This window comes from Triticum urartu, chromosome 3A, assembly GCF_056163025.1.
Source record: "Triticum urartu cultivar PI428250 chromosome 3A, HENAU_Tu73, whole genome shotgun sequence".
NCBI lineage: Eukaryota > Viridiplantae > Streptophyta > Magnoliopsida > Poales > Poaceae > Triticum > Triticum urartu.
Window position 1 is genome coordinate 498,509,178 of NC_141875.1, and position 19,101 is coordinate 498,528,278.

General features: G+C 44.5%; 1 pseudogene; it reads left to right on the forward strand.

Annotated features, from left to right (window-relative positions):
- LOC125546908 (putative amino-acid acetyltransferase NAGS1, chloroplastic) overlaps nt 1-8,608 on the forward strand; it is a 274,358-nt pseudogene extending 265,750 nt beyond the window's left edge.
- The last annotated feature ends 10,493 nt before the right edge of the window (nt 8,609-19,101 follow it).

Sequence of the window (19,101 nt, forward strand, 5' to 3'; positions counted from 1 at the left end):
CGCAGGACAACATACAATCATACCATAGGCTAGCTTCTAGGGTTTAGCCTCTCTGATCTCGTGGTAGATCTACTCTTGTACTACCCATATCATCAATATTAATCAAGCAGGACGTAGGTTTTTACCTCCATCAAGAGGGCCCGAACCTGGGTAAAACATTGTGTCCCCTGCCTCCTATTACCATCCAGCCTAGACGCACAGTTCGGGACCCCCTACCCGAGATCCGCCGGTTTTGACACCGACATTGGTGCTTTCATTGAGAGTTCCTCTGTGTCGTCGCCGTTAGGCTTGATGGCTCCTACTATCATCGATAGCGATGTGGTCCAGGGTGAGACTTTTCTCCCCGGACAGATCTTCGTATTCGGCGGCTTTGCACTGCGGGCTAATTCTCTCGGCCATCTGGAGCAGATTGAAAGCTACGCCCCTGGCCATCAGGTCAGATTTGGAAGTTTGAACTACATGGCCGACATCCGCGGATACTTGATCTTCGACAGATCCGAGCCACAGCAGGGCGCGCTGCACTGTCACGATGGGTATGACCTAGCTCTGCCGCCGAACAGTACCCCAGAGGCCGCGCCCGCATCAGCTCCGACCCTTAGCTCGGAGCCAACTGCGCCAATCGAGGACGGGTGGTTAGACACCGCCTCAGGGGCTGCAGTCCCAACGGCGATCGAGCCGAACACCAGCCTAACCCTCTGCGCAACCCGTGACTCTAGGGTGCCGGACTCTTTTCCGGACTCCGAACCATCCGCGCCCCTGCCAATCGAATCCGATTGGGCGCCGATCATGGAATTCATCGTCACGGATATCTTTCAGCACTCGCCCTTCGGTGACATTCTAAATGCACTAAGGTCTCTCTTTTTTTCAGGAGAGCCCTAGCCGGACTATGGCCAACAGGATTGCGATGCAGACGACGGAGAAATTCGACGCCCACCCACCACCCACTTCGTAGCCACTGTCGATGATTTAACCGACATGCTCGACTTCGACTCCGAATACATCGACGGTATGGACGACGATGCGGGAGGCGAAGAGGAACCACCGCCCACAGGGCGCTGGACGTCCACCTCATCATATGACGTATACATGGTGGACACACCAAAAGAAGACGACGACGAGGAACGGAAGGACGCAACGAAGGCTTGTCCCCTCGAGAAGTAGTCAAAGCGGCGGCGTAAGCGCCGCCCCAAATCCCGCCTCGGCAGAAATATCGATCATACAGACCCAGCGTTGGAGTAGGGCGAACTACTGCCGGACCACGGCAATACGGAGAATCAAACCGAACAAACCAATTCTGTCAAAGATAATAGTCCAGACAACATAACGCCGGACAGACACCCGGAGCAATAGAATGCCCGTCAAAGGCTTGTTGCCACCGCGAGGAATTTGAAAAAGCAGAAGCAAAGGCTCAAGGCTGCGCGGGACACACTCCAAATCAGATGGAGTAAAGTACTCAACACAGCAACGAAGTACGGCGGCAATCGCCCCACAAAGAGCTACCCAAAGCAGAAGTTGCTACCCGAATTCGATGAGGAGGCCTCAGACCCCCCACAACCAAAAATTAAAACAGCCATCTGGCCGGATAGACGACCTCACGGCCAACATAAAGCGGCAAGCAACGCCGCACACAAGCCAATACGCGGTCTACGCGAGGGCTCGCATCAAAAGGAGGGTGAAACCAGATCCATCTATGGACCACACAAGCGTGCTCCAGCATACGATGCAACACAACAAACATCCGAACAACGCGGTACACCCAGATATAGGGGTGCCGCACACCCCCTATGTTTCACCGATGAGGTGCTGGACCATGAATTTCCAGAGGGATTCAAACCTGTAAACATAGAGGCATACGATGGAACAACAGACCCTGGGGTCTGGATTGAGGACTATATCCTCCATATCCATATGGCTCGGGGAGATGATCTCCACGCCATTAAGTATTTACCCCTCAAACTCAAAGGGCCAGCTCGGCACTGGCTTAAGAACCTCCCTGAAAGCTCCATTGGAAGCTGGGAAGAGCTCGAAGACGCCTTTTGGGCAAATTTTCAAGGGACTTATGTCCGACCTCCGGACGCGGATGATTTGAGTCATATAACTCAACAGCCTGGAGAGTCAGCCCGAAAGCTTTGGAACATGTTTCTTACTAAAAAGAACCAAATTGTCGACTGTCCGGACGCTGAAACCTTGGCAGCTTTTAAGCATAGCGTTCGTGATGAATGGCTTGCCAGACACCTCGGCCAAGAAAAGCCGAGAACAATGGCAGCATTAACAAGCCTCATGACCCGCTTTTGCGCGGGTGAGGATAGTTGGATAGCTAGATGCAGCACCAGCGACCCCAGTACATCCGAAGTTAGAGATGGAAACGGGAAATCACGGCGCAACAGCAATAACAAACGTCGGAATAAAGAAGATAACACGAAGAGCACGGCAGTAAACACCGGATTCAAAAGCTCTCGGCCAGGTCAGCAAAAGCTGCCCTCTAAAGGCGTTAGAGATGAACTGTCCAGCCTAAACAAAATTCTGGACCAAATATGTAAGATCCATAGCACCCCCGGTAAACCCGCTAATCATACCCACAGAGAATGTTGGGTCTTCAAGCAGTCCGGCAAGCTCAACGCCGTACACAAGGGGGAAGATACACCAAGCGAAGACGAGGATGATCCTCTCAAGCAAGACACTGGGGAACAAAAGAAATTTCCACCAGAAGTCAAAACAGTAAACGTGTTACACGTGATCAAGGGGAGAAACAAAACGGCACTCCCAGAAAAATATGCCCAAGGGCCGATCACCGCGGAGTCCTGCCACTGGTCGTCTCAACCGATCACTTTCGACCATCGTGATTACTTAGCAAGTATCCGGCGTGCGGGATGGGCCGCCCTGGTATTAGACCCAATAATTGACGGATACCACTTCACACGAGTCCTGATGGACGGTGGCAGCAATCTAAACCTGATATACCAGGATACAATCCGCGAAATGGGGATAGACCCAACAAAAATTCGCCATAGCAATACTACCTTCAAAGGAGTAACGGAAGGCCCAGGGGCTCATTGCACGGGCTCCCTGCTACTAAAGGTTATATTCGGCTTCCCCGATAACTTCCGTAGCGAACATTTAACCTTCCACATCGCTCTGTTCCAAAGTGGCTATCAAGCACTACTTGGACGCGAAGCTTTTGCTCGCTTTAATGCAATACCACATTACGCTTCCCTGACGCTCAAGATGCCCGGTCCACGCGGCATCATTACAGTGAACGGAAGTATTAAGCGATCCTTGCGTACCGAAGAGAATGCGACTGCCTTGACAGCCGCACACTAAAAATTGCCTCGCCAACTAAAGTATTTGATAGGTCGTCAAGACCACGGACGCGGTTAGACGAGTCCGGCGCTTCTATATGTAATTTATACCGGATTGATGGCCACACCACTATTACAAATACAAGGGGCCCGACGCGTGCAGACAAGTGGCAATTTATACTCATTTCTAGTTATACATGGTTTCTTTAAAAAACTATCTCCCTACACGACAACTTTTTCACCTAAATTCCTCTCTTTTACAGATGACCATCGTGCTACACCTGCCCAGGATACGGCACAACGGAGACACAAGCGCAGACGTGCAGCAGGGACCCGTTCCAAGGATTCTTTTTAGATTAAGACCCTGCGTAAACCTTTTTTACTGTATCTTGTTGATACACATCCACCGAATTCTCAGCACAATCGAGAAGGATGCTGACGTCTTGGCATGTGGCCACGTCAGAATAATGCACATACCTGGACACAAGGGGCTTCTTACAAAGGGCACTATTTAGGCCCGGTTTATACCATAAAGACCGAATACCTTAGGGAGTGTTCGGCGTCACGAGTTTGGCCTTATATGCATCAGCTCCGAATCATTGTCTTTGGTCAAATGTTGGGTTTGCCCGGCTCCTGTGTTTTGGTGCCTTACGTTCCGCTTTACCGGCTAAGGCAGCACCAGGAGAACTACTGCGATTGTGCCATGGTTCATTCGGACGAGCACCTCAGTAGAGAAAGCCAAAAACTGACTGTCATGATATAGCGTGAGACTGGTCAACCACTTGATGACCTATCAGAATGTTAGAATTCCTCCGCCTTAACGAAGGGCCATTTTCCGGCCAGGCATGTACGCACCCCAAGATCGGGAGAGTGCGGAGCCACCAGGGGCTATCTAGTAGCCCCATTGTCAAACTCCTATGGCTAAGTGAAAGTGTTAAAGCATTATAGTCCGGTTGCCTCGTTCGCTACGCTATCACCTCCTTAATAGGACCAAGACGTTGGGTTAAGTGTGAACATGCGTTTTTGCGAGAACCTCCACATTATATGCGTGGGGGTTGAAGACGAGGGCTGCAATCTTTCAGGTTATACACATGTATACATAAACGGCCGCACATGAGGCATCATACTACTTTCAGGCAAAAGTATAAACATAGCCTTATAAAATTTCATAAAAGCATTGTGTTTACAATGAGGATACATATCACTCAAACATAATATTCTTCGAGCACTGGGCCTCTATTAAACGAGCACCCTCGAGAACTTCCTCGAAATAGTGCTCGGCAGCCACTCGGCCTATGGCCGAACCCTGCGCCGCAACAGTGGTAGCGTCAATCTCCGCCCAGTATGCTTTAACACGGGCAAGGGCCATCCGCGAGCCTTCTATGCACGCCGACCTCTTCATCGCATTAATGCGCGACATCGCACCAAGGAACCGCTGCACTAAACTGAAATAACTATTCGGCTTTGGCTTTTCCGGCCATAGCGGATCCACGACAGACCTCATGGTGAGTCCGGACAACCTATTTAGTTCGGCCCATTCGGCTAGCTGATCAGTCAATGGAAGTGGACGCTCTGGAACGTTGAATTGCGACCAGAACCGCTTGTCCACTTCATGATCTGTTTGACCTTGGAAGTATTTGGCCGCATCGGCAGCGCTCGCTGCCAAGTCCATATACGCATCTATTGAAATCCACAGCCGATCCAGAGGGGCATACGGTGGATCTCCAAACTTCCTCCGTAGCATGAAGGGCTTCCCAGCCGCAATATCCCCGGCCTCCTGCAGCTCCTCCTTCTTCGCTCTCATCGCAGAGCGGGTGTCTTTGTCCACCATCGTGGCCTTCTCAAGGTCCGTTGCCTTCGCTCGGTTTTCTTTTTCAAGGAGCCGGCAACGGTCGACAGTGTCTTTTAATTCTACGGCCATCTTGGACATCTTCTCTTGGCTCTCGCAATGTGCGGCCTTCTCGGCTCTCAACTCTTCGGCCGCCTTCAAGGCAGCCGCATTACTAATCCTCGCTTGTTCCTTGGCTCGGGCAAGTTCTGCCTGCAAGGTTTCCATGGTGGCAACTCCATCTGCAGTCACAACATATTAAAGATACTGGCATCTTGCTGCTCTTACTATGTGGCGTTCACCAGATAATAACACTTACCCTATGCCTCGTCAAGCCTCTTGTTAACAAGCCCGATGTCGGCGTCTGCCGCATCCAGTTGTGGTTTTAATTCGGCAAACTCACTAGTCCGGCTAGCCACCGGAGCTTCCACCACCTGCACATAAGGGCAGTCTGGTTATTGCCTGGGACTATGATCCTCTGTTCGCCGGCGTTCTCGACGACAACCAGAGTCTTAGGGGCTACTATCTACACAGGGCACACCTAACATGTGCAGTACTATCACATATTATCTCACGTACCTCAAAGCCTGTCAGTAGACTCATAAAGGCTTCATGTAATCCGCTTTCGGTGGATGAAATTCTCTCCATCACCGTACCCATCAGCGTACGGTGTTCTTCTAAGATGGCCGCTCGCCCCACCAGCTCCCTCAGAACGTCCGACCGCATACCAGACAGTGTCGGACTCTTTTGTTTGCTCCCTTCGGGAGCCGGACGCTGGGGACTTCGGGGGTCTATGGGATTATCTTCTGGCCTCACCGGATCCAGAGAGGCCCTCCATGACGACACTTCGGGGTCGCCCGCTTCTTGAGCGGAGGAGTCCGGGGGAGGCATTTCGCTCTCCATCATCTCTGGAAGAAGATCCCCCGAAGACGAGCTCAGCTAAGAGGGGCTAAGGCCCGAACTGCAAGATCTATGCGGTGGTTATTTTCTCAGAAAAAAGATAGCATACCTTTACTATTAAAGTATTTTGGATCACTTATGACTCGTTGGAGGGCTGATCCCCCCCCCGCGGACTTTGTGCGGCAAAAGCACCCCCCGAGGCAGGACTCTCTGTGGGAGACTTCTTCTCCCATTTGGAGGCTTCGGCTTCCGGATCCTCGGAAGCAGTCCTTTTCCTCCCCCGGTTATTCTCCTTCATGGAGACGCTCATTCCCTCGGTTGGAACTGGCGGCGATGGGGGCCCGCGACCGCCCGTATTATCCCCCCCCCTGTATCTTCCTTCGAGGGATCCGGGTAAGGTGCGACCTCGAGCATCTTTTCCAATACCGGATTTTCCAAACCCTTAGGGAGGGGGGCCAAACACCGAATCATCTTCGCCTTTGTTAGCCAGTACTGGTCAAAAAGCGAACTCTCAGAAATAACTTCATGATGAATAAAAGACAGTGTGTTCGGCCAGAGGATTTCTTACTTGTTTGGCGGCGCGGTTACTGCTCAGGCCCACGTCCTCGGTAATATCCGGACACTCTACTTGAGGTCCGAAGAATGACTTGTACATCTCCTCGTGCGTCAGGCCGAGGAAACTTTGAATGGCATGCGGTCCCTCTGGGTTGAACTCCCACAAGCGATGGGGCCGGCGTTTGCAAGGATGGACTTGACGAACCAGCATAACTTGTATTACCACAACCAAATTAAAATCTCCCTCGAAGAGATCTCGAATGCGGCTTTGCAGTATAGGCACGTCCTTGGCTGGACCCCAGCTCAGACCTCTGCTAATCCATGACATCAGTTGTGGTAGGGGGCCCGAGCGGAAAGCGGGGGCGGCCGCCCACTTGGCACTTCTGGGAGCCGTGATGTAAAACCACTCCTGTTGCCATAATTCAGACACCTCTGGAAAGGAACCTTTCGGCCATGGAGCTCCTGCCATCTTGCCTATTGATGCACCTCCACACGCTGCATGTTGCCCCTCGATCATCTTCGGCTTCACTTCAAAGGTCTTGAGCCACAGGCCGAAGTGAGGGGTAATGCGGAGGAAGGCCTCACACACGACGATAAATGTCGAGATGTGGAGAAAGGAGTCCAGAGCTAGATCGTGGAAATCTAGCCCGTAATAGAACATCAAACCCCTGAGAAGGGATCCAGAGTGAGGCCTAGGCCTCGGAGGAAGTGGGAGATGAACACGACGTTCTCGTTGGGTTCGGGAGTAGGGACGACCTGCCCTCGAGCAGGCAGCTGATGCGAAACCTCGGCGGTCAGGTATCTGGCCTCCCTCTACTTCTTGATGTCCTCTTCCATAACGGAGGAGGACATCCATCAGCCTTGAAGGCTAGATGCGGACATGATTGAAGATCCGGAGCACCTAACCTGGGCTTTGGGTGTTAGAACTCGAGGCGGGGGAAGGGTTCGATTGAGCACGAGAGGGAAAAAGCAAAAACCTTGTTCCTTTATAAAGAGGGTGAATATCAAGCGTCCTCTCCGTAGCCGTTTGGGACTTGCTTATAATCTAGGAGTCCTAGACACGGTTGGGTTACCCACGACCGCATTAATGAGAATCCCGTAACTGGGGGAGCACGATCTCTGCTTTGACAAGACGTGTCAAGAAACCGCCTCGCCTTTTGTGTGGAGCTGGTTGAAGAAAAACGGTTCGAATAATCACCGGGCCATGACATAATGTCATGCTGCCAAAACAAGTCAGCGAATTGGATTTGCGGAAATATTATTCTCTCTACGGCGGTATATGGAACTTATTTTGCAGGGTCGGACACTATCCTCGTATTCAAATTCTTCTGTCGGAGAAAGAACCCGCCTTGCAATGCCGAAGACAATACTGCACGCCGGACTCATCGTCATTGAAGCCTGGTTCAGGGGCTAGTGAGGGAGTCCTGGATTAGGGGGTCTCCGGACAGCCGGACTATCTCCATTGGCCGGACTGTTAGACTATGAAGATACAAGATTGAAGACTTCGTCTCGTGTCCGGATGGGACTCTACTTGGCGTGGAAGGCAAGCTAGGCAATACGGATATGGATATCTCCTCCTTTGTAACCGACCTTGTGTAACCCTAACCCTCTCCGGTGTCTATATAAACCGAAGGGTTTTAGTCCGCAGGACAACATACAATCATACCATAGGCTAGCTTCTAGGGTTTAGCCTCTCTGATCTCGTGGTAGATCTACTCTTATACTACCCATATCAGCAATATTAATCAAGCAGGACGTAGGGTTTTACCTCCATCAAAAGGGCCCGAACCTGGGCAAAACATTGTGTCCCCTGCCTCCTGTTACCATCCAGCCTAGACGCACAGTTCGGGACCCCCTACCCGAGATCCGCCGGTTTTGACACCGACACTGACCTCCCCATCAAACAGGATATAGAACTAGGTTTGAATGGATCAGACCATATTAATAGGTTCACTGCATCTTTCCGGAATAGTGTGCTTTCAATAATGGAAATGGTTTGTCTGGCAAGCAAGGGTTTGCCATGTAAGTTTGGAGCTTCATATATGTAGTGACCCGACCTCAAACGGTCAAGTCTCTGTGCTTAAGTGTCATCCCTGGATCGGTATGCTGACACACACAGTACTCGAGGATTTATAACAGAGGTAAATCACATGTATAAAGTAATATAAACACTATTACATCAATCCAAATAGCGGAAGTAACAACATGGTTGTGGATTCCCATCAACACCAACGGCAAAGTTCAGTGTAGAAATCGTAACCCTAACGTATCACTTACTCGTCGTAAGAATCCTGCAACATGAGACGTTGCAGCCACAAAGGGTCAGTACATTGAATGTACTGGCAAATTCACACCATAGGATAATGATGAATAATAACTATCACTACATGCATATATGGCTGGTGGAGGCTCAATGGTTATAATGTTTTTGCGAAAAGCCAATTTTTCCCTACTGCAAAAGAATATATTTTATTTAACTACAAAGTTGGTTTGATAAATATTGAGAAGGTTCCTCCAACTCAATCCCAAAATAATAATCATTAACCCAATCAAATTAATTAAATAAAGTGTTGAGATCAACATGATAATTCAAGAACCAAATACTCAATATGTCCATAACCGGGGACACGGCTAATCATGATTAGTTTGTACACTCTGCAGAGGTTTGCGCACTTTTCCCCACAAGACACGAATACATCCATGGTTGGATATTCGAGACACGGTCTTTCTGAAGCATTAACTCTCTAGTATGGATAGACAGTACCACATACAACCCACTACATCTGCTAGTCTACCTCTTCGAGAGTTTCACGCAACTTAGTCAACTATGCCAGAGCCTGTAATGGCTTGTGGCTGCACACGGAAGTTTCTAGCATGAATAATCTTATGATCCCTTTGAGCCTGGGTGGCGGGCCGTAGGATGATCACATGGGTCCTCCGGGATATCCTAGGACAACACTGAATTCTCCAGGTCTCACAAGCAATCCACCCAGATGTGTATTTAAGTTGTCACCTTAAGTTGAACCATTAATTAATAAATCACATCTGTCATGGATACACTCAAACCCAATCCACGTCTACGACCATAGCATAGCAATATAAGCAACATAGAAGTAACTCCCATAGGTTTGAAAATAAACAGGTGAATAGGTACTACCTCATCTACTTCCCAAAACCCACAATTTAATCAGATCCTAACCATGCAATTGTTTAAGGATTGATCTAATGCAATAAAACTGGGTAGTAAAAGGGTATGATCAAAGTGTTACTTGCCTTGTACGGTTGATGAAGATGATTCGCACTCATAACTTCTGATAGATCTACTCGTCACACTCCGATCAATCTATCATAAGCAAGCAATTGCATACATAAGCACTCATGCAAAAGAATCAAAGAAAAGATCTTGGAAAACTTCGAAAACAGACAAATAACTCTTGCAACAGAAAACAATTTCTAACAGTACCAAAATTGGGTGAATTTGGCCTTATCAGAAAGTTTAGGTCAAGAGCTTCGATTTGCAAAAAGAATCAACTCAATCGGAGTTACGAAACTCAAGTTATGATCAAAAGAAGTTTGAATATGAATCTGAACAAATTTTGAAATTTGGAAATTTCAAAAAGTTGATGTGAGAAGTTCACTAGATAGGTGAAAACAAGACAAAACGATTGTTACAAGAAGTTTAGAAATTATAGGCTCTAAGTGTCTATAGTTTTGTCTTGTTTTCACCTATCCAGTGAACCTGTCACATCAACTTTTTGAAATTTTTAAATTTCCAAATTTGTTTAGATTGATCATAACTTGAGTTTCCTAACTCCGATTGAGTTGATTCTTTTTGCAAATCGAAGCCCTTGACCTAAACTTTCCGATAAGGCCAAATTCACCCAATTTTGGTACTGTTAGAAATTGCTTTCTTTTGCAAGAGTTATTTGTCTGTTTTCGAAGTTTTCCAAGATCTTTTCTTTGATTCTTTTGCATGAGTGCTTATGTATGCAATTGCTTGCTTACGATAGATTGATCAGAGTGTGACGAGTAGATCTATCAGAAGTTATGAGTGTGAATCATCTTCATCAACCGTATAAGGCAAGTAACACTTTGATCATACCCTTTTACTACCTAGTTTTATTGCATTAGATCAATCCTCAAACAATTGCATGGTTAGGATCTGATTAAATTGTGGGTTTTGGGAAGTAGATGAGGTACCTATTCACCTTTTATTTTCAAACATATGGGAGTTACTTCTACGTTGCTTATATTGCTATGCTATGCTCGTAGACGTGGATTGGGTTTGAGTGTATCCATGACAGATGTGAGTTACTAATTAATGGTTCCACTTAAGGTGACAACTTAAATACACATCTGGGTGGATTGCTTGTGAGACATGGAGAATCCAGTGTTGTCCTAGGATATCCCGGGGACCCGTGTGATCATCCTACGGCCCGCCACCTAGGCTCAAAGGGATCATAAGATTATTCATGATAGAAACTTCCGTGTGCAGCCACAAGCCATTATGGGCTCTGGCATAGTTGAGTAAGTTGCGTGAAACTCTCGAAGAGGTAGACTAGCAGATGTAGTGGGTTGTAGGTGGTACTGTCGATCCACAGTAGAGAGTTAATGCTTCAGAAAGACTGTGTCTCGAATCTCCGACCATGGATGTATTCAAGTCTTGTGGGGAAAAGTGCGCAAACCTCTGCAGAGTGTACAAACTAATCATGATTAGCCGTGTCCCCGGTTATGGACATCTTGAGTATCTGGTTCTTGAATTATCATGTTGATCTCAACACTTTATTTAATTAATTTGATTGGGTTAATGATTATTATTTTGGGATTGAGTTGGAGGAACCTTCTCAATATTTATCAAACCAACTTTGTAGTTAAATAAAATATATTCTTTTGTAGTAGGGAAAAATTGGCTTTTCGCAAAAACATTATAACCATTGAGCCTCCACTAGCCATATATGCATGTAGTGATAGTTATTATTCATCATTATCCTATGGTGTGAATTTGCCAGTACATTCAATGTACTGACCCTTTGTGGCTGCAACACCTCATGTTGCAGGATTCTTACGACGAGTAAGTGATACGTTAGGGTTACGATTTCTACACTCAACTTTGTCGTTGGTGTTGATGGGAATCCACAACCTTGTTGTTACTTCCGCTATTTGGATTGAGGTAATAGTGTTTACATTACTTTATACATGTGATTTACCTCTGTTATAAATCCTCGAGTATTGTGTGTGTCAGCATACCGATCCAGGGATGACACTTAACCACAGAAACTTGACCATTTGAGGTCGGGTCGCTACAGTATATGATATTCTACTTTTTAAATACTTTGCATGATGTGTCGATTCCTGATTATGCCACAAAAGTTTCATGTTCTTTCGTGCAACATGTATGTTTCATCGCTATTAGCAATGACAATACACACTTGTATACTATAGGATGCATGTGTTTTCCAAAGTTCTTAAGAATCTATGCCTGCTGATACTTTGATTGACATGTATCTATACTCACTATGCATACCATTGTGTAAACATTCGAATAAAGAACCACTATCTTGCTCAAGTACACTTTTTTGTTGACTAATTATCCTTATGTAGTACAACAATCTATTGTAGGATCTCTGCATCTGCACCAGTGCATACTATAATCCATAGATTGCTATGTTCCCTGACATGAGAATGCAACACACACATACACACATTGGTCTTGTTCATTTTCGTTTGTCCTAATTAGATGTTCCTCTTTTTATCATTTCAGGGTGGTGTCAAAAGAGTGCATATCATAGATGGTACTATTGGTGGATCATTGTTATTAGAATTATTCACAATAGACAGTGTGGAAACAATGATAGCTAGGTATAATCCAACTTTCCCTTTTTCTTATGTTTGATGTCATGGAACATAGTAGCTTTGATGTGTAAGCCCATCATGATTTCATACCTGTGATGTTCCTAGGTGCTCTGTGATCTTTTATGTATTTCCTTGAGATTGACAAAAACGCATTCCCTTCAAATCTGCTAAAGAACTTGCACACAATTGAAACATATTCATTGCACTTCCATCTCTGCCCTCATTTATTTTTGTTCCCTATTTTTCAGAGGTTGTATGCTTTGGTTATGCAATTTTGCTAAAGCACATCTAGATGTGCTCTAAGTATTGCACATCTAAGTCCTATGTCATTGATTTACGCTAATTATGTATCAAAATGTATGATACTATAACATTTATTTGTAGTAGATGATTGGTTGATGTTTGACCATGTCATCATGTTCTATTGGAGTATGAAGTGTGATATCATGTCATTGTAACAATTAGAAGTGGTGTAGGTCTAGGAAGTCAAATTTCCTTTTTCCTGCTCCAGCGCTTGGTTTCACTTGGTTGTGTGAGTTTCCAGACACCAATCGTCAGGGAAAACGCAATACATTACGGATGTATGATCCTTTGTCTAAAGAATAATATTTTTCATCTTATATGGAGTAGAAATATTGGAGTGCTTATATCTTTCATAAGAAAAATCTGGGAATTGATGTTTCTCACTTATTCCACATGGATATGTATGAAGGAACAAGAATGGCTAGAGAGGAAGTTCTTCCTGGTACTGAAAAAATCATTCGTCCCCTTGAAGAATCTGGTGTCATGGCATGACGAACAGATAAAGAGGTTATTATTTAGTATTGTGAACCTTGAGCAGTTGAAACATTAAATGAATATATTTTTCAGTAAAGATGTCTCAGTTTCACTCGACCCCATTATGCTACCGATTAGGAGTTTTGTTTTCCATTAGCTTGTGGAAGCACTAGCTTCGTTTGCTGTTGTGGAGAGAGACCAATTAATCATAGCATGTGTTGCTCTCTTTCTTTTTCCGGAGGAGAAATCCGGTGAACTTGCAGCTTGTGTTGTATCTGAAGAGTGTTGAGGACAGGGTCAAGGAGACAACCTACTTGGTATGTCTGCAAGTTAGAATATTACTTGTGATGAGCATATTATTTTGTTCAGACATTGTTTTTGGAGGATCTCTTTTGACAATTAGGCAATGGTGCTTTACATGGCATGTTCTATAACCGGAAGCTAGTCAATGTTGATATGATAGTTGGAACTGGTATATTTGCTAATTTTTAAGAGCATAGACTTTATGTATTGAGGCAAAACCACATACTTTGCCTCACCAAGATGCTAGATAGGTAGTTTTGATGTTCAGGAAACACTACCAAGTCTCCAGTTGAAATAGTTAATCATTAGGCTGCATGAAAAAATGAATGTCAGCTCGTTTGTTGACAATTTCCACAAGTTTGTTTGGTGTGGCTTTAATGAGTGCTCAACCGAGTCCCTGGTTGTGGAGAGGTGAAAATAGATCAACCTTTCACGTGGGTCGAAATATTACATGAAGCTGCTCCAGCCCGCGGAGATTGGTAATACGGCTGTGTATGATTTTGTGCATGCAGGGTCCCTGAGGTTGTGATTCTACTCTACAGTTATTTAGGTACCAGAACTGTAAAATGTACTCCTGGTGTTTGTATGGAGACATGCATGTTCCCTTGGTGGCTTCGCCTTGTCACGTCCGCTTTACTGGCAGACTACCAGTGGCAGAGCTATGTTGAGACCGGTCTTGGGATTTTTTCTGTGGCTACATAGAATGAACAAAATACAGGCTTTTACCCCTTCAAGAGTTCATATTTTCCCATTGGGCCCCCAGTCATCCCAAGCTGGCTCCGTCACTACAGACTGCCATCGCTTCCCCGACCCAGACGCCGGCACCGCGAACCAGGACTATGTCGCCGCAGTGCGCATGTATATAGGTATTCCACCTCGATCTCTCTAGCCACCCTCCTCCCCTCGCTTGTCGTCGTCTGCAAGAACACGGTGGCCTGCTGCCTCCGTTGTCACCGGGTGTGACCTTGCATAAGTGAACGCAGGCCCAAGTCCAACAAGAAGTATCCATAGTCCATAGATTAGTGTAGGTTTAGTTATTTTTGACCAACAATTAGTGTAGGTTTAGACAAGCCATTGTGCTAGTATCAATTTTTTGGAGAGCGTGTCATCTATTGATCTATTAGCACGCGAAAGGCACGGGCCTGTTTGTACATGTGTATGGTTTTTTATTCTAAAACACGAGAAGAAGTGATGATGGCGTTAAGTGTGTTGTTTTTATTCTAAAGTAAGAGAAGGAGTGGTGATGGCATTGAGGTCGAGCTCCTTTATGCTCGTTGTTTGCCAAATTGTAGCTTCAAAGGCCTAGATAAGGAGAATAACTTTGTGGACTTGGTTGCCATTTGGGGGTATTTTGGTTGACTTGCTCTTGATCTGCATTCTTTGTCATCGCCATCTTCTTTGGATGAGATCATAGTTATTTTTGTGGGGCTGGTTTCTTTGCTTGGAGTCATGTTAATATTCTTCTATCACTTGGCATTAATTAATTTTCTTCAAGCCAGAAGAGTTGATCTTCCTTGTCTTGATAGGGGTGCTACTTTTCTGTAAGATTCCTGAATTTTATCAAATGTAGAAAGGATGAAAAGGTAGTTGAGCATACATCAGGACCGGGATTTTAATCCAAGGAACTGGGCATAAAGATAGACAAATAGTAACCAAGATGGAATGCAAGGAGCTACTTACTCCCCATAGCAAAATGAAGTACAGTGATACTTAGAAGTCGAGAGCAAGCTTAAAAAGTAAAGCAACATAAGTTTAAGGAATGATGCAATCTTGTAACAATATTCCTTCAATATAGTTGCCCAAACAACAAAAAAACATCATGATACATGTGGAATCAGAAAAATGGTTAATATGACAAAGTTGGCAAAGGGACATTTAGAAAAATGAAGATAAATAAAGCAGGACAATCACTTAAATGTAGCGTTATTTCATTGCCAAACATAGAAATAAGGATCTGGCTGATAGGACAAAGCAAGCAAAGAGACAATAAAGCAAGAGAGACACTTAATGGTTAGCATCATTAGTCATTAATCAAAAAAGATAATTACAAATAATTTGTACTACATGTGTAAAAAGATTGCTAGGAATCATCTGATGTATTCAACCTGAGAGATGTTTTGTTATAACTATAGAATCTTCAACAAAATGATGATTTGAATAGGAAATACTAAGTTAGCAGAAGACTCGTCAGCACGCCTAAATTACACGATCTCCTCTAAGACTTAACACATACAAAATCCAAATAACTAAGTCAACAAACTTAATAACACAATTGTACCTGATTTACTTGGATCTACATATTACCATATATAATTGTTCATAGAGGCTCGCACTCTAAATTTTCCTCCAATTTTGTCCAATGTTCACACAACCTTGCAATTGACAAAAGATAAAGCATTTCACTATAGATGACAACAGTGAAACACAAATATTTTAAAGCAGACTCGTCGATGTCCCGAGATAACTCTTGCAACTAAATAACTATCTTGGGGACCACTTGCTGGATATGATAGCAAGTAACCTCCGTAATGCATGCAAGAAAATATGAAAGAATGGCTTATGTTGCAGGCACTTCTCAAGTAGAAGCCAAATAAAAATTGCAGGCACTGCCGGCTGGCATAGGGTTATGGATTATGTTGCTCTTGATCAAGTCTATTGACTTGGATACTTGCAACACCAACCCTAAAAATATGATTAATACCAAAGGTAGATATTTACATAAGGTTGTATATGCATACCATTACCATGGAGGCTTGGTAGCCTCATGCCAAGCTATATTTCTCAATGAATCAAATCCAATACAGGTGCCAATACATGGAGAGGGAAATAGGGATGTAAGTGCAAGAGATGTTTTTTTTGAATAATTTACCTTTGAGAATAAATGACCATCCATCTCATCATAACCAAACAGAAAATGTACTCTTAGCAGACACCATGAAGCTCTAAATATGGTTCAGAAGAAGAAACCAATCATAGATGTTGATTCCTCGATTGAAAGAGCATGGTGCCCCCATGTTTGGTTTTGGTAATTGATCGTTGGAATCAGAGTTCATTTGCAGAAGTTATGGCAGTTTTGGTCTTCTTGCATCCATCTGTTCTGCTTGGGCTAGTTTGAAGCACCCTAGCGGTAGTATTGATTGCTCTTTGGTTGTAGCGCCAGAAAAGCTTCTGTCTACTAGGACTACATCGGTATTTCCCCAAAGAGGAAGGGATGATGCAGCACAACGACGGTAGGTATTTCCCTCAGTTAAGAAACCAAGTTTCTTGAACAAGTAGGAGAACCAAGCAACACAACGTAAATGGCATCTCCACACAAATAACAACACCTCGCAACCCGACGTGTTAAAGGGGGTGTCAATCCCTTTCGGGTAACGATGGCAAAAATTGTAGTAGATTGAAATAATAGATCACAAATAAAATAAATTGCAGCAAAGTATTTTTGTATTTTTGGTTTAATAGATCTAAATAAAAATGCAAAGGAAAAGTAGATCGCAAGCAAATATATGAGGAAGAAGACCCGAGGGCCGTAGGTTTCACTAGTGGCTTCTCTCGAGAAAGATAGCAAACGGTGGGTAAACGAATTACTGTTGGGAAATTGATAGAACCTCAAATAATTATGACAATATCCAGGCAATGATCATTACATAGGCATCACGTCCAAGATTAGTAGACCTACTCCTGCCTGCATCTACTACTATTACTCCACACATCGACCGCTATCCAATATACGTCTAGTGTATTAAGTTCATGGAAAAACGGAGTAATGCAGTAAGAACGATGACATGATGTAGACAAGATCCATTTATCTATTGCATAGATATAGATCTCGTCTTTTTATCCTTAGTAGCAACGATACATACATGTCGGTTCCCTTTTCTGTCACTAGGATCAAGCACCGTAAGATCGAACCCACTACCGGGCACCTCTTCCTATTGCAAGATAAATAGATCAAGTTGGCCAAACAAAACCCAAATACCGGAGAAGAAATATGAGGCTATAAGAGATCATGCATATAAGAGATCAAAGAAACTCAAATTACTTTCATGGATATAAAAAGATATGACTGATCATAAACTCAAAGTTCATCAGATCCCAACAAACACACCGCAAAAAGAGTTACATCATATGGATCTCCAAGAGACCATTGTATTGAGAATCAAGAGAGAGATGAAGCCATCTAGCTACTAACTACGGACCCGAAGGTCTACAAAGAACTACTCACGCATCATCGGAGAGGCACCAATGGAGGTGGTGAACCCCATCCGAGATGGTGTCTAGATTGGATCTGGTAGTTCTGGACTCTGCGGCGGCTAGATGAATATTTCGTCGACTCCCCTAGGGTATTGGGAATATTTGGGTATTTATAGAGCAAAGAGGCGGTCTGGGGGCACCCGAGGTGGGCACAACCCACCAGGGCGCGCCTGGGCCTCCTGGCATGTCCTGGTGGGTTGTCCCCTCCTCGGGACTCCCCCAGGTGCAACCAGGGCCCAACTTGTTCCTTCTGGTCCATAAAAAATCTTCGTAAAGTTTCGTGGCATTTGGACTCCGTCTGATATTGATTTTCTGCGATGTAAAAAACATGGAAATAATAGGAACTGGCACTTGGCACTAGGTCAATAGGTTAGTACCAAAAAAGATATAAAATGACTATAAAATGGTTATAAACATCCAAGATTGATAATATAATAGCATGAAACAATAAAAAATTATAGATACGTTGGAGACGTATCAGCATCCCCAAGCTTAAGTCCTACTCGTCCTCGAGTAGGTAAGTGATAAAAACAGAATTTTTGATGTGGAGTGTTGTCTAACATGTCATATCATATTCTTTTCTTTATAGCATGGACAATTGGACTTTTATGTGATTCAAAGCAATATTCTAGTGTTGACATAATAATTTAGATACTCAAGCATATCAACAAGCAACCATGCCTTTCAAAATATCAATGCTAAAATAAGTTATCCCTACAGAATCATATAGTCTGGTCATGCTCTGTATCCTTAACACAAAGTATTTATCGTGCACAACCCCGATGACAAGCCGAGCAATTGGTTCATACTTTTTAACGCACTTCAGCATTTTCAACTCTTACGCAACACATGAGCGCAAGCCATGGATATAGCACTACGGGTGGAATAGAGTATGATGATAGGGGTAAATACAGAGAAGACAAAAAAGTAAGAAAGTCTCACATCGATGCGGCTAACCAACGGGCTATGGAGATGCCCATCAATCGATGTCAACATGAGGAGTAGGGATTCCCATGCAACGAATGCACTAAGAGCTATAAGTGTATGAAAGCTCAATATGAAAACTAAGTGGGTGTGCATCTAATCCTATAATGAAAAATTCCCACTAGTATATGAAAGTGACAACATAGGAGACTCTCCATATGAAAAGCATGGTGCTACCTTGAAGCACAAGTGTGGTAAAGGATAGTAGCAATGCCCCTTCTCTCTTTGTTTTTTTTCTTTTTCTTTTTCTTTCTTTTTTCCTTTTCTTTTTCTTTTTCTCTCATTGTCTGGAGTCTCATCCCGACTTGTGGGGGAATCATAGTCTCCATCACCCTTTCCTTACTAGGGCAC